Genomic DNA, 14,617 nt, shown 5'->3' with positions numbered 1-14,617 from the left:
TACATCTGGAGGGCCACAGATTCCTCACCCCTGGACTAAATTCTCACCCAGAAGGGCTCTTATGACATTTTGGTGGGAGCATGTTGGTGTCAGCATCCTTCGGGGGTTGAGATGCCAGCTGGCTAGCCCCCAGCTGGATCATGCCCTTCCAGCCGTGATGATCCCCGATCTCTGGTGCGACGTAAATCAGTGACTCAGACTTCAAAAGCCTGAGCACGCTATATTAACAGAGCATACTGCGCAAACAGAACAGGTGTGAGGCTTGTGGAAACATACCAACAGCTAAAGATTTATTAAGCATAAATCAGGACAAAGAAAACATGTCGTCTCCCTTTCTTCTCCTCAGAGAGACAGAGAAAAGCAAAAGCTATACACACAACGGAAGTTCCCAGCAGACTGTGCTGGAATGTAAACAGACATGTGACACGTAACAATCCCACGTCTGCTCCTTAAGGTGGAATAGAAATTCTCAGTAGTTGGTACAGGAATTGTGTATCATCTCAATTATGATACTTGCACTTCCCTGCTTCTGAAAATTCATCTTCAGCTCAGTTTGAGGATCTTAGCCAGTCCCTCACCAAGGGACAAGTTGCAGAATGAATTCCACCAGGGGTAAGTGTAAGTGCAAGCAGAGACGAGGCAGAAAAGGTATTCAACTGTGCTTGTTATGTGTAATGGCTTTCCCCTATACAGCAACCTTTATAAAATGCAATTAAACTGGGTAATGAAATGAAACAAGGGTGGCAGGACCCTTGCTGCTAGCCCAGCGTTGCTCTACTTGACTAGCAATATCCATGACTGCTAATGATTACGGATGAGGTTAGCAAAACCTAGTCATAGACGTGGTCTCTGTGGCTGAATTTGCCACAGCTGAGATAAGTCTCACAGTGCTTTTTCAAAGGAAGAGCAATTCTATACAGTGGTACCTCGGGTTACATACGCTTCAGGTTAAAGACTCCGCTAACCCAGAAATAGTACCCCAGGTTAAGAACTTTGCTTCAGGATGAGAACAGAAATCGTGCTCTGGCGGCGCGGCGGCAGCTGGAGGCCCCATTAGCTAAAGTGGTGCTTCAGTTTAAGAACAGTTTCAGGTTAAGAATGGATTTCCAGAACGAATTAAGTACTTAACCCGAGGTACCACTGTAGTTCCTAATTTATTTATTTTTTGAAATGGACATTTTCTTTTCTCAGTTTTAAAATGCATGCATCGACAACTGGATAAAATGGATAGCTTGAAAGCATTACAAACCAAGAGTCCTGTGTCCCCTTAAGAAGTGGTAGATTTTATTATGGCATAAGCCAGCCTTAGAGATGCGGGTGGCGCTGTGGGTTAAACCACAGAGCCTAGGACTTGCTGATCAGTAGGTCAGCGGTTCGAATCCCCGCGATGGGGTGAGCTCATGTTGCTCAGTCCCTGCTCCTGCCCACCTAGCAGTTCGAAAGCATGTCAAAGTGCAAGTAGATAAATAGGTACCACTCCAGTGGGAAGGTAAACGGCGTTTCCGTGCACTGCTCTGGTTCGCCAGAAGCGGCTTAGTTAAGCTGTACGCCGGCTCCCTTGGCCAATAAAGCGAGATGAGCGCCACAACCCCAGAGTCGGCCACAACTGGACCCAATGGTCAGGGGTCCCTTTACCTTTTAAGCCAGCCTTTGCCCACTGGGTGCCCACCAAATGTTATGGACTGCAGCTCTCATCAGCTCTAGCTGGTATAGTTCAAAACGTTAGGAGGGCATCAGGTTGGCATAAGGGTCCATGACCTGGAGACCACTTCAGTGGACTGTATACTGTAAAAGCTTATGCCGTGATAACTTTTGTTAGGTTTTAAGGTGTCTTCAGTCTTTTGGATGATTTTGCTGCAGTGCACTACTGGAAAAAACAAACAAATTTTCATTCATTCCAGAAGCTCAAGGTGGTATTCATGAATTGCACAGGGTTGGACTAGAGGAATATTAGGGTGCATTCCAGCTCTACACTTCTATGATTTTATGACTCTTCCATTCCCCATTTTATCCTCACAGCAACCCTGTAAAGTAGGTTAGGTTGAGAGACAGTAACTGGCCCAAGGTCACCCAATGCCTGAGTGGGGATTTGAACCCTCATCTACCAGGTCCTAGTCTGAAACGTTAACCACTACACCATACAGGCTCCAAATGTCACATACATGTGGAAATTTTAATACTGGGTACATGGGTAAATCTTTGATCTTGCATAAGTCAAATATCTATATTTCCCACTGATTCCCTCTATCCTTAGCATTCCTCTTAAGATTGTCATTAATGTTAATCTGCAGCTGACTATATTTGTAATAAGCTATAAATGCAACTTTATTGCTCAAATGCAGCCCTGTTTAGTGAAGAACTGATGTTTATCTGTTATAAATTGGTTCGGACTACAAATAAAGGGTCATCAGAGATTAGAAGTTTAGTCAGAAAGTAGTGGTCAGTTCCAGCTAATTAGTACAGTATCAAAATACTTTTTAAAAAAAATATACAGCCAGAAATAGTATGCACACCTCTCTTCAAAAGCATTGGCTATTCTTCTACAATTCTCCATGACATATCATGAGCATGGATTTTCAACTCTGACAAATATGAAAGACCAGAGAAGAGAAAGGCTTCTTTGTGTTGATGAGAAGAAAGTCTGTTTATCTCAAATTAGACCTAATATAAACGAGATTACCCTGCAAAAGCAAGCTCATGCCCCTCACTGAGTTTGTATACATACCTAAGGTGCATATGTAAGAGGCTCATTTATAATTATATTTTGGGAATGATTCATGTTCTTATGTTGCTGCATTGTTTTATACTTTCTGGGTGTCCACGATCGTATTATAAAATAGCTGTGTTCAGTGTTATAAATCAGGCACTGCTAGGAGCTGTTTCTGCTCATTTTTCAATAACAAAAAATTGGTGTGGCGCAAGAAAATTTTTATTCTGAGAGTGTGGCCCAGAGGAAAACAGTTTGAGAACCACTGGCCTAGGGAGAGTCCTGAGGGCCAGATGGAGCAGTTTAGAAGATCGCATGTTTTTTTTTTAATAGATATTTATTGCAGTTTCAGAAATTATATACAAAAGAAAAACAAACTTCATAATCACTTCATAATGAGACCTTGAGAAGTTCATAAGGCCACTGTGATAGGGCCTACATCCATGATGTTGTTAGTCAAGCCAATGCTATTGCAAACTTGGGGGAATGGTGATTTATTAATGGATGGGTGGATGATATGGGTAAGGACATGGCTCCATTTCCCTCCCCACACTTGAATGGAACAGGGTTTGTAACAATAGCAATAGTCATGTTTCAACACCCAGTAGCTCTTCCATGGTCTTGTCATCTGCTGAGTTGTGGGCCAGGCCCCGCGGTCTCATTTGCTGAATGTCTTAGCAAGAAACATCCATCCATCATGACCTCTGGGAGCAATCTACTGCCCTGGAGTCCCCTATGCCTCAAACTGACTGAGATGTATAGGCCAGACAGATGAGAATGAAATTCGCTGAGCTGCTGCTTGCGGTGGGTCAGGTTCATGGGTGGAGGTTGTGTCCTTCCAGGGCCTCTGAAACCTTCCAGCACCAGTAAACACCTTTGCAAAAGCTGAATGGAAGGAATGGAGAAAAAGACAGGAAGACTATCTCATGCACTCCTGTCTAAGTACTGGTGTAGAAAAATAGCTAATGAAGCTGAAAACCAAGACCAAATAAACCAAATGAAGACAACCTAAGAGATTGTTCTGAATTTTGCCTTTTAGTCTCCTTTTAATTCACTTCTCCCATTATTCCCCTCCTTCAAATCCCTTTTTTCCTTTCTGTTAAATACAGTGGTACTTCGGGTTACAGAGGCTTCAGGTTACAGATTCCACTAACCCAGAAATAATACCTTGGGTTAAGAACTTTGCTTCAGGATGAGAACAGAAATCGCATGGTGGTGGTGCGGCGGCAGCGGGAGGCCCCATTAGCTAAAGTGGTACCTCAGGTTAAGAACAGTTTCAGGTTAAGGACGGACCTCCAGAACGAATTAAGTTCTTAACCCGAGGTACCACTGTAAAGCATTTTTCTTTCTTCCCCTCACTGCCTCTTACCCTATTTCCTGAATTTACCCTATTTCTATTTTAATAATTGTATCCAAGTATTCTTTTGTAATTGTATCCAGGTAATTTTAAATTGTATCTAGGTATTTTTCTCATAATTGTGTCTTTGTAAATGTGAATCCCTAAGGTGACCCTTTTGCAATTGTTACATTTGGCGTCTTTGCAAATGGAACTGACCCCTTTGTATCCTTGTGCCTTATCAGCATACGTTCAACTTCTCAATGAATGTAACTACTTTCAGGAAAATAAGAAGTGGAACCCATGTATTCAAATTGCACCACTTTATTGTAACCATGAAAGTATAAATGTTGTTTTTAGCCTCAAACTAATCACTTCCACTCAGCTCCCCTTCCTTCTTCTGTAAAGTGCCAGAGGACCAGATCCATTTCCTTTGACCCTGTAGGGAGAAAAATCCAACTGTTGGATGACACTCTCATCCTTATTACTAATCTTGAAAAAACGGATTACCATATCATTTGCCATCTCTTCCTGGATTTCTATGTAATAATAATAATAATAATAATAATAATAATAATAATAATAATAATAATATCTTTATTGTCATTGCCCCCTCTCAGGGACAACGAAATTACTTGGCTGCTCCATCCACCCAGGTAGGGCACTCCACACAAAATCAAAACAACTATAAAAACACTAATTAAAACAATACAGTATAATACAGCAAGGGAGATTAGATGACTTTCAAAGTCCGGGCTTCCCATTCAGGGCCGACATCGCTCTGGAGAAGAAGCTGTTCTTAAGACGGCTCGTTCTTGTCTTCATCGTCCTGTATCTCCGTCCCGACGGCAGGAGCTCGAAGAGACAGTGATCAGGATGCGATGGATCTTTTACTATGTCCAGTGCCTTCCTATGGCACCTTGTGGCATAAATCTGCTCTAAGGTGGAGAGTGGGCAGCCAACAATGCTCTCTGCTGCCTTAACAACTCTGCACAACCCCAACCTGTCCTGGGTAGTACAGCTTCCGTACCACACACATAAGCCATAAGTGAGCACGCTCTCAATGGCACAGTGATAGAAGGCAAGCAGCAGTTTCTGCGGAAGATGGTTTTTCCTTAGAATTCTCAAAAAGTACAGTCTCTGCTGCGCCTTCTTCAAATGCCCCTTTGTGTTACCTAACTCATGTGGATAGGATTTACACGCCACCTTGTATCTTGCACCCAAACCTCCCTTTTGCACCCTGCACCCATGTACCTCCCCCTTACCTTGTAATTTGACGAATTTGTGACAAATATGTTATAAGAATTTAAGGTCTCAAATATATACAGTATAAACCACATGTCTGAAAACAGTACAGGAAATCAGTCCTGAAACCATTTTGACTCTCCCTGTTGTTGTTTAGTCGTGTCCGACTCTTCATGACCCCATGGACCAGAGCACACCAGGCACTCCTGTCTTCCACTGCCTCCCGCAGTTTGGTCAATTAGTTTCTCCCTAATTGACCTCAAATGTTTTGAAATGGGAAAACCTCCCCATTGTCTCTTTGCTGACAAATCCTGTCTTAAGGGCGTATCTGTGTATGAATAGGGCGAGCCTGTGACCTGGATTCAGGAACTGAGTATTTACCATCCCAAAAGAGTAGCCAGACTGCCCAGGTAAAAGCAATCAGTGACCATTATCAGGTACCCTGGCAAACAGGATTTCTGCTGTAGACCACCTCCTTCTGTGATGTATGTATGATGTTTCAGGGGGGTGGTCTTGGGCTACAGGGTGGGCAATTTCAAAAGTCTATATAAGAGCTTGCACACCAATGTTCTGGGTCCCTCCTGTCTCCTGCGTGTGGGGGGAGCCCCCTGTAGCAACAGTTAATAAAGATCAGGCTTACTAGCTGCTTCGCTTCTCAATATTCTCTGGTTGGTCTCTGTTATTTTCTCCTACCGATAGGGAACCTACATAAGGTCTCTATACGGGCTCTTGGGTACCCCATAAGGGAAAAAGAACAAGTTTTTCTTATAACAAATAAGACCACCCACAATTGTGACTGTATAAAATTCTGGACTTACCTTTGGGTTCCTTGTATCTTTTGTCACCTTCGTGTAGGGAACCTGATGGCAACTGAATAAAGGATCTTTGCTTTTAAAAAGCTGCTTGCTTCTTTCTCTCCCTGTGTGGACATCACCCGTCTTCTCCGACTGTAGTGGACCCCTTTGGGGCCCCAAACCAAAACCCTACGTTTTTTTTACCTCAGTACTGCTTCTCCATGATCACTGCAGATGGTGACAGCAGCCACAAAATTAAAAGACGCCTGCTTCTTGGGAGAAAAGCAATGACAAACCTAGACAGCATCTTAAAAAGCAGAGACATCACTTTGCCAACAAAGGTCTGTATAGTAAAAGCTATGGTTTTCTCAGTAGTGATGTATGGAAGTGAGAGCTGGACCATAAAGAAAGCTGATCGCCAAAGAATTGATGCTTTTGAATTATGGTGCTGGAGGAGACTCTTGAGAGTCCCATGGACTGCAAGAAGATCAAACCTATCCATTCTTAAGGAAATCAGCACTGAGTGCTCACTGGAAGGACAGATCCTGAAGCTGAGACTCCAATACTTTGGCCCTCATGAGAGGAGAAGACTCCCTGGAAAAGTCCCTGATGTTGGGAAAGATGGAGGGCACAAGGAGAAGGGGATGACAGAGGACGAGATGGTTGGACAGTGTTCTCGATGAGTTTGACCAAACTGCGGGAGGCAGTGGAAGACAGGTGTGCCTGGCGTGCTCTGGTCCATGGGGTCACAAAGAGTCGGACACGACTAAACGACTAAACAACAACTGCTTCTCCCCAGTCATGCTCCCAAATATCCTGTTCCCACCTTATTCTAGTTACTATATTTTTATCCTTCAAGGAGCTCAGTCTGATGTATTATTGGGGTCTCAAAGGGACTCCTTAGAGTTGGAGCCAGTGACCTGAGGGATCCCCACTCAACCCTATAGCTCACTGGGGGACTTTGGGGCAGTCATACTCTCTGGGCCTAGCCTGCCTCACAAATCTTACCAACCTGAAGATGCTGCTGCTGTTGTTATATATAAAAAGGACATCTCAGGGCTTCATCTTCTCATTTTTTAATTTTAAATTGTTGCAGCCTCCCCTGGGACTTTGCAGGTAGTAGTTGTAGTAGCAATAATTAGAATAATATGAAGACATAAAACAATAGAATTGTAGAGTTGGAAGGGATCTTGTGGAGCTATCTAATCAAATTCTTTTCTCAGTGCAGCAATCTTGCAACTCCACCATCCCTAGCAGGTGGCAGTTTAAATATCTAGACGTGGCTGACAGTACCACACAGTTTTTTCTGGGTAAGATTAGAAGCTATCATTCTCTCTCTACACCCTGACACTTTCAAAGGGAGAGAAAAATTCATGACCTACCTTGCCGTTGTGCCATCAATAACTTAATGGTCAGACTGTTCTTACAATTGAGCCTGAAAATAGAATAATTACATTTTAGCTCTTTTGCAATTTTGGCTGCAATCCCAACCACCGTCTCTTCATCACCTCAGCAACGTCCGACTCTCTATCTTCTCCTTCTTTAATCTGTGCCCCCTCCCTATATCGTTTTCCTAATCTTTACCTCATCCACTATTTTCCATTAAACAATCTAAGCCATTTGTAGCTGGCCCCATCTATGCTCCATCAAAGTGGACTGGTGGAGTGTTGGATCTCTGAAATCATTTCTTAAGGAGTTAGTTTGGATGGCTATTATTTCCTAAATGTTCTGGAAAAATCAAGGGACGGGCCTTTTGGGGAAGGGATGTGACTCAGTGCTAGAACATCTGCTCTGTATGCAGAATGTATTAGGTTCAATCCCTGGTGGTGTTGTGGTCTAAACCACTGAGCCTCTTGGGCTTGCCGATCAGAAGGTCGGCGGTTCGAATCTGCGCAACGGGTTGAGCTCCTGTTGCTCTGTCCCAGCTCCTGCCAACCTAGCAGTTCAAAAGCACACCAAGTAGATAAATAGGTAGCACTGTGGCAGGAAGATAAACAGCGTTTCCATGCACTCTGGCTTCCGTCACAGTGTTCTGTGCCAGAAGCGTTTTAGTCCTGCTGGCCACATGACCTGGAAAGCTGTCTGTGAACAAACATTGACTCCCTCAGCCTGAAAGTGAGATGAGTGCCACAACCCTATAGTCACCTTTGACTGGACTTAACCATCTAGGGGTCCTTTACCTTTACCTTTACACTTACCTTCAGCTAAGACTAGGAATGTCCCTATGCCCTTTTAAAACGTGGCTCTTTTTGGGGCGGGGGTGCTAGTGGGTTGTTGTTTTCATTTTGATTATTTATATTGTGATTTCATGTTGGTCTTTTCTGTGAACTGCCCTGAGACCTCTGGGTATAGGGTGGTGCATACATTCAAATAATAATAATAATAATAATAATAATAATAATAATAATAATAATAATAATGTCCCCTGTTTGATACCTGGAAGACTGCTGCCCGTCAGTTCAGGCAACATTGAGCTAAATGGACCAATGGTCTGACTTGGTGTAAGGCAGCTTCCTCTGTTCCCTAAGGAATGTGAGAAGTGGAAACGAAAGGTAGTCATCATTTAACATTTACTCAGAATAGACCTATTGGGAATTGATTGCCATACATTTGCCATGAGACGTGGGTGGCGCTGTGGTCTAAACCACTGAGCCTCTTGGCCTTGCCGATCAGAAGGTCAGCGGTTCAAATCCGTGCGACAGGGTCAGCTCCTGTTGCTCTGTCCCAACTCTTGCCAACCTAGCAGTTCGAAAGAACGCCAAAAAGTGGAAGTAGATAAATAGGTACCACTGTGACGAGCAGGTAAGCGGTGTTTCCGTGCGCTCTGGTTTCCGTCACGGTTTTCCATTGTGCCAGAAGCGGTTTAGTCCTGCTGGCCACATGACCAGGAAAGCTGTCTGTGGACAAACGCCAGCTCCCTTGGCCTGTAGCAAGATGAGCGCCACAACCCCATACTCACCACTGACTGGACTTAACCGTCCAGGGGTCCTTTACCTTTACCATGGCCATTAATTTCAGTGTGTTGACTCTGAATTAAATTTGGTTTAATACAACTCCAAGGCCACACTTGAACCTTACATTTAAAGTATCATTATTGTGATGGCCTGGGAATCCGATTCAGAGGCTGAACCGGAGGAATCCCAGCCTGCACAGGAGTCCCCGCCTCAAGGGCCGGCTGAACTGGGGCAGGGCCTTGATTCTGAGGTGCCTGCACCTGTGCCGGATCCTCAGGAGCAGGCACCAGGTGAATCCACCCTGGCTCCAGAGGTGGTTGAGGACACAGTGCCTACAGGTGCGCCTCTCCCAGCCCTGTCAGGGGAAGGCGAATCTCCCCCTGGGTCCAGTAACCCTCCAGCCTCTCCTGAGCTGCAGAGGCTCAGGGCAGAGAGGTGGAGGGAACTGGTTTCTCCCAGGAGGAGTGCTCGCCTTAAGGCCAGGAGAGGCGGGTCTCCTGGGGGCCGGGACCGCCCCTGGCCTCAGAGAAGATAAAGGCCAGTCAGCCCGGTCCCAGGTTGTGGGAGCAACGTCGTTGAAGAGCTGTTTCAGCCAGCACCCAGTCCTGTTCCTCCAGAGTTCCTGTCCTTGCCCGGCTCCCCGCTTTGGACCCCGCTTCGCCCGTGGAGGACTGTCTGCTGACCCTCGACTCAGGTCCTGGACCTCGCCCCACGGTAACCTCCCCCCGGGACCAGCACAATTATACCACTTTTAAAGTTCTGGCTTTCCCATAGATTCCTGGGAATTGTAGCTTGCTAAGGGTGCCGCGAGTTGCTAGCAGACCCCGCCATTTCCTCCGCAGAGTTACAGTTCACAAAGCAAGTTTGCAACCAGTCCATCTTCCAGGGAACTGAACTCTGGGAAATGTAGCTCTGGAATGTGGCCCCCAGAAGATTGCCCAGAAGGAAATGTGGACCTCGAGCTGAGAAGGACTCTCCACCATTGTGTTACATGAAGAGACTTTGGTGGGAAGGACTCGGAGAAGCTTTCACACACACACTGTCAGTTTGCATTTCTTAGTGCAGAAAGTATTGATCTGATATGTAGAGATCTTTCCTTTTCTAATTAATTCAAGAGGGTTCTGGAAGCTTCTCTGTGTGACAGAAGCAAGCAGAAGGTTCCTGATGTTTGGGTTATTCCTTCAGAGTAGCTGAGTACAGCTAGCTTAAACTGGCTCTGTTTTCTTCAAGTTAATAAGAAACCATAAGAAGCCTGGGTTTCGCTTTCTCTTTCTAACTGTTTTCCTTCTGGTGTGGTGTTCTGTATATAGCGTTAAGGTTTAGTCTTATTATAAGTTATTGTAAGTTTAAGTTAAGTTTGCTGCAACTGGATTTTTTATGGACAGTGCCAATCTTGAATGTATTGGATTTGTGACAATTATGCTCATTTGCCTTCAGTAGCAGTAAAGCTCCGCTGGATGAAATATAATTGCCTTTGGTCTATTTCTTGGGCAACATGTTTAAGTTTTTACGCTGCTAACTATACACCCTGTGGAACGCCCTCCCATCAGATGTCAAAGAAACAAACAACTATCTGAAGTTTAGAAGACATCTGAAGGCAGCCCTGTTTAGGGAAGTTTTTAATGACTGATGTTTAAATGTATTTTTAATATTTTGTTGGAAGCCGCCCACAGTAGCTGGGGAAACCCAGCCAGATGGGCAGGGTATAAATAAATAAATAAATAATAATAATAATAATAATAATAATAATAATAATAATAATTATTTTATTTTATTTTGGAATCTGCTCTGGATCAATATTGAGTAGAATCAGGGGTGTCTTACCCATAGACGTTAGTGGCGCAGGGCACCAGATTTTGGAGGGTGCCACAGGCTGAGTGTCAGGCAAGGAGAGTCAGGGCGCGCTCCCTTCCCCACGCTGGGGCAGCCCACTCCTCTCCTCTCAGCCACCCATTGGAGCATGCTGCGTCCGGCTCAGGGAAGCCCCTTTGTGTCCCCTCCCACCAGGGCTGCTGCCTGGGTGCCTGATGGGTGCGATTGGGGGCAGGCGTGGGGCACTCCTCTCTGGCCATGTTGCTGCCTGCGTGCTTCCCTGCGGAGTCTGCGAGCGAAGCAGAGAAGCGCCCTGTGCGATCCCGGTGCCGAGCGAGGATGGCACAGCCGGGAAGCCACTTGATCTGCTTGCTGGCCCTCCAGTGGCGCAGACTTCACCGGACGGGGGCAGGTAAGGGGCACCGGGCGCTTAGAGGGAGGCTTCATGGGAGGCCATCTGGGCTGCGATCCGGGCCATAGCTGTTAACTTTCAGATTTGAAAATACAGTGGTGCCCCGCAAGACGAATGCCTCGCAAGACGGAAAACTCGCTAGACGAAAGAGTTTTCCATTTTGGAGGTGCTTCGCAAAACGAATTTCCTATGGGCTTGCTTCGCAAGACGACAATGTCTTGCGAGTTCCTACTGGTTTTTTTCCCTTTCCCCCTCTTTTTCTAAGCTGCTAAGCTGCTTATCAGCTGATCCGATCAGCAGATAAGCCGCTAATAGCCGCTAATAGCGCTAATAGCGCTAATCCTTCAATGGGCTTGTTTCGCAAGACGAAAAAACTGCTAGACGAAGAGAATCACAGAACGGATTCTTTTCGTCTTGCGAGGCAGCACTGTAAGGGATCAGCAGCCTCACCTGTCCTGGGGACAGTCTACGGGATATCTAACAATCCAGGATAGCAGTGGGAAGCAGTGGGAAATGGTGCTGGAATAAGGGAATTTCCCACAAAAAAAGGGAAGGTTGACAGCTATGATCCGGGCGCCTCTTACTTACGTGCCGCGCTGAGCGTGCGCTGGACCACATGATGTGAACCAGCTGGACCAAAGTCCCCCCCCCTTTATAAAAATTCTGGGAAATGGGTGGGTGGATGGGTGGGTGCCAGAGAGATATTTGCACCACGGCACCAGATATGTTTAAGACGGCCCTGAGTAGAAAGCCACTTCCGACATAAGGAGGAGGTGGTGTTGCGGGCTCACACCCCCAACAATCATGTGGGGCTGGCTGCAGCCCCGCGCGACCAGGGGAATCCTCGGGCCGCGTCAGTCCCAGAGCCAGCCAATCAGCTGGCTCTGGGGGCGTGGCCTGGGACATTTAAGCCTGGCGCGGCCCCGGGATCTCCCCTTTTTGTCCCAGCTCCGGATTTGGTTTTATTATGTAGATGTGTTTGGGGGGGGGAGGAGCGCCATCACCTCCCCCAAATATTAAAGGGTAACCTGGTAAAGGATTCCGGGGGGCGTTGTCTCGTCTGAAACCTATGGAGGCCAGGGCCTAAAGCACGCCCCCGAGCGGTGACCCCTGGGGGAGTTCCTAGTGATGTGCATCCCAGGGCTCCTGCTGCTGGTGTTAACCCTTTCCGGTGTTCATGCTAACAGTCTGAAGCTGGATAGTCTGATAGGACCAATGCCTAAAGCCAATACCGCTCTTACCTGTAACCAATAAAGTTGTGGCCAATTTTTGCCCATTAACCTTAATCAATGGTGTCCTGTGTCTTTATTTATTCCAATTGGGGGGAAGCGGGAATCGCCACGCAATTCAAGGACACACACACACATCTCCACAAGTGGTGCAGGCTAGCCAGGTTGGCATCCTCAGTCTCATCTCCACCCATCCTTCTGTGACTGACCTGTGGGGGCTCCCTGCGTCCCCATGGCCTGGCTTGGTTGATCTTCAGTACCGATTCCCCGCTTGGGCCCAGCCAGGTCCTGCGGTGCACTTTTCGGCCCAGGAAGGGCAGTGGTAGCAGTTGCCTAAACTGCCATCCCAAAGCCCACCACAGGTACCGCCGCTTCACCATATCCCCACGACACGTGGTCCAAGGCATGCTTCCCTGTCCTCTCGGTGTGCTCTCCTCACTTGCGCCTCCGTCTTTTCTTGCTCTCTTGAGCTCCCTCTTCCTATGGCCACCTGGAGCTGGAACAGAGGGGCGTCTGTGGAAAATATATCTCCGGCAGTTGGGAACACACAGAACACTTTAGAACATTCTGGAACCCCCATCCCCTCTTTGGCTGTGTTGAGAGTTCATAAAAAACCCACAGTTTTTTTCCAATTTGGGGGAATTTATTCTAAGTTAAACTACAGTGGTACCTCAGGTTAAGAACCTAATTTGTTCTGGAGGTCTGTTCTTAACCTGAAACTGTTCTTAACCTGAGGTACCACTTTAGCTAATGGGGCCTCCCGCCGCCGCCGCACAATTTCTGTTCTCATCCTGAAGCAAAGTTCTTAACCCAAGGTGATATTTCTGGGTTAGTGGAGTCTGTAACCTGAAGCTTATATAACCCGAGGTACCACTGTACTAATAACTTTTTTAAAATCCTAGTCAATATCTGTACTGAACTTAAAGTCATTTTTACAGATTCATTTTTTAAAAAATGTTTATGCCACCACACTTATGCTGACCACTAAGAAAATATCTTCCGTAATAGTTAGCGGATCATCTGATTTTAAATTTTTACATGGTTTTTGGGGTGTGTGTGTGTGTATGTGAATGATCATATTACAGTGGCTAACAAAACCTGAATGCTAAACTGTTATAGTATAATGTTCCAGCTTCTGCCTTCGTCAATTGCTCTGATCAAAATGTTGCTGTACACAAGGTGGCCTTTACTATCTGTCTTATCTGGGGCCACATCCATGCCATACATTTAAAACACTACGATAGATAGTCATGGCTTTCCCCAAAGAATTCTGGGAATTATAATTTTTTAAGGGTGTTGAGAGTTGTTGGGAGACTTCCCTCACTGAGCTGCAATTCCCAGTCTGGTTTAATAACCAATCTCTCTTCCAATGGGACTCTAGGAATTGTAGCTCAGTGAGGGGTTTAAGGGTCTCTTAAGGATGCTTATATTAAACAGCATCTTAAAAAGCAGAGACATCACCTTGCCAACAAAGGTCCGTATAGTAAAAGCTATGGTTTTCCCAGTAGTAATGTAAGGAAGTGAGAGCTGGACCATAAAGAAGGCTGATCGCCTAAGAATTGATGCTTTTGAATTATGGTGCTGGAGGAGACTCTTGAGAGTCCCATGGACTGCAAGAGGATCAAACCTATCTATTCTGAAGGAAATCAGCCCTGAGTGCTCACTGGAAGGACAGATCGTGAAGCTGAGGCTTCAATACTTTGGCCACCTCATGAGAAGAGAAGACTCCCTGGAAAAGACCCTGATGTTGGGAAAGATGGAGGGCACAAGGAGAAGGGGACGACAGAGAATGAGATGGTTGGACAGTGTTCTTGAAGCTACCAGCATGAGTTTGACCAAACTGCGGGAGGCAGTGGAAGACTGGAGTGCCTGGCGTCCTCTGGTCCATGGGGTCACAAAGAGTCGGACATGACTAAACAACAACAAAGGATGCTCAGCTCTCCTTACAATGAATGCTCACATTATTTAAGTGATGTTGCTAACAATGATTAGTGAGGAGAGAGCTTAGCCATGAGCCCAGGTTCAGACAACAAACATGTTAAACTTAATCAAGAGGGCCAGAGAGGAGCAAAATGGCTGTAAATTCCAGTAGTTTGCACATTTCTATGGTCCTGGCAAGCCATTCTTT

At 45.9% G+C, this 14,617-nt stretch overlaps 1 long non-coding RNA gene across 1 annotated transcript; it reads right to left on the bottom strand.

Moving 5' to 3' along the window:
* Positions 1 to 4,351: 4,351 nt before the first annotated feature.
* LOC308572839 lies at positions 4,352 to 13,032 on the bottom strand. The gene is made up of 3 exons (XR_014001876.1): positions 12,699 to 13,032; positions 7,465 to 7,517; positions 4,352 to 4,482 (listed from the first exon to the last, which is right to left on the bottom strand). It is a non-coding gene; the product is annotated as an uncharacterized lncRNA (long non-coding RNA).
* Between the last annotated feature and the right edge of the window lie 1,585 nt (positions 13,033 to 14,617).

The sequence above is a fragment of the Podarcis bocagei genome (assembly GCF_964188305.1).
Source record: "Podarcis bocagei genome assembly, chromosome: 14".
Taxonomy (NCBI): domain Eukaryota; kingdom Metazoa; phylum Chordata; class Lepidosauria; order Squamata; family Lacertidae; genus Podarcis; species Podarcis bocagei.
The sequence above is the reverse complement of the archived record's forward strand: the minus strand, read 5'-3'. Positions and strand labels throughout refer to the sequence as shown.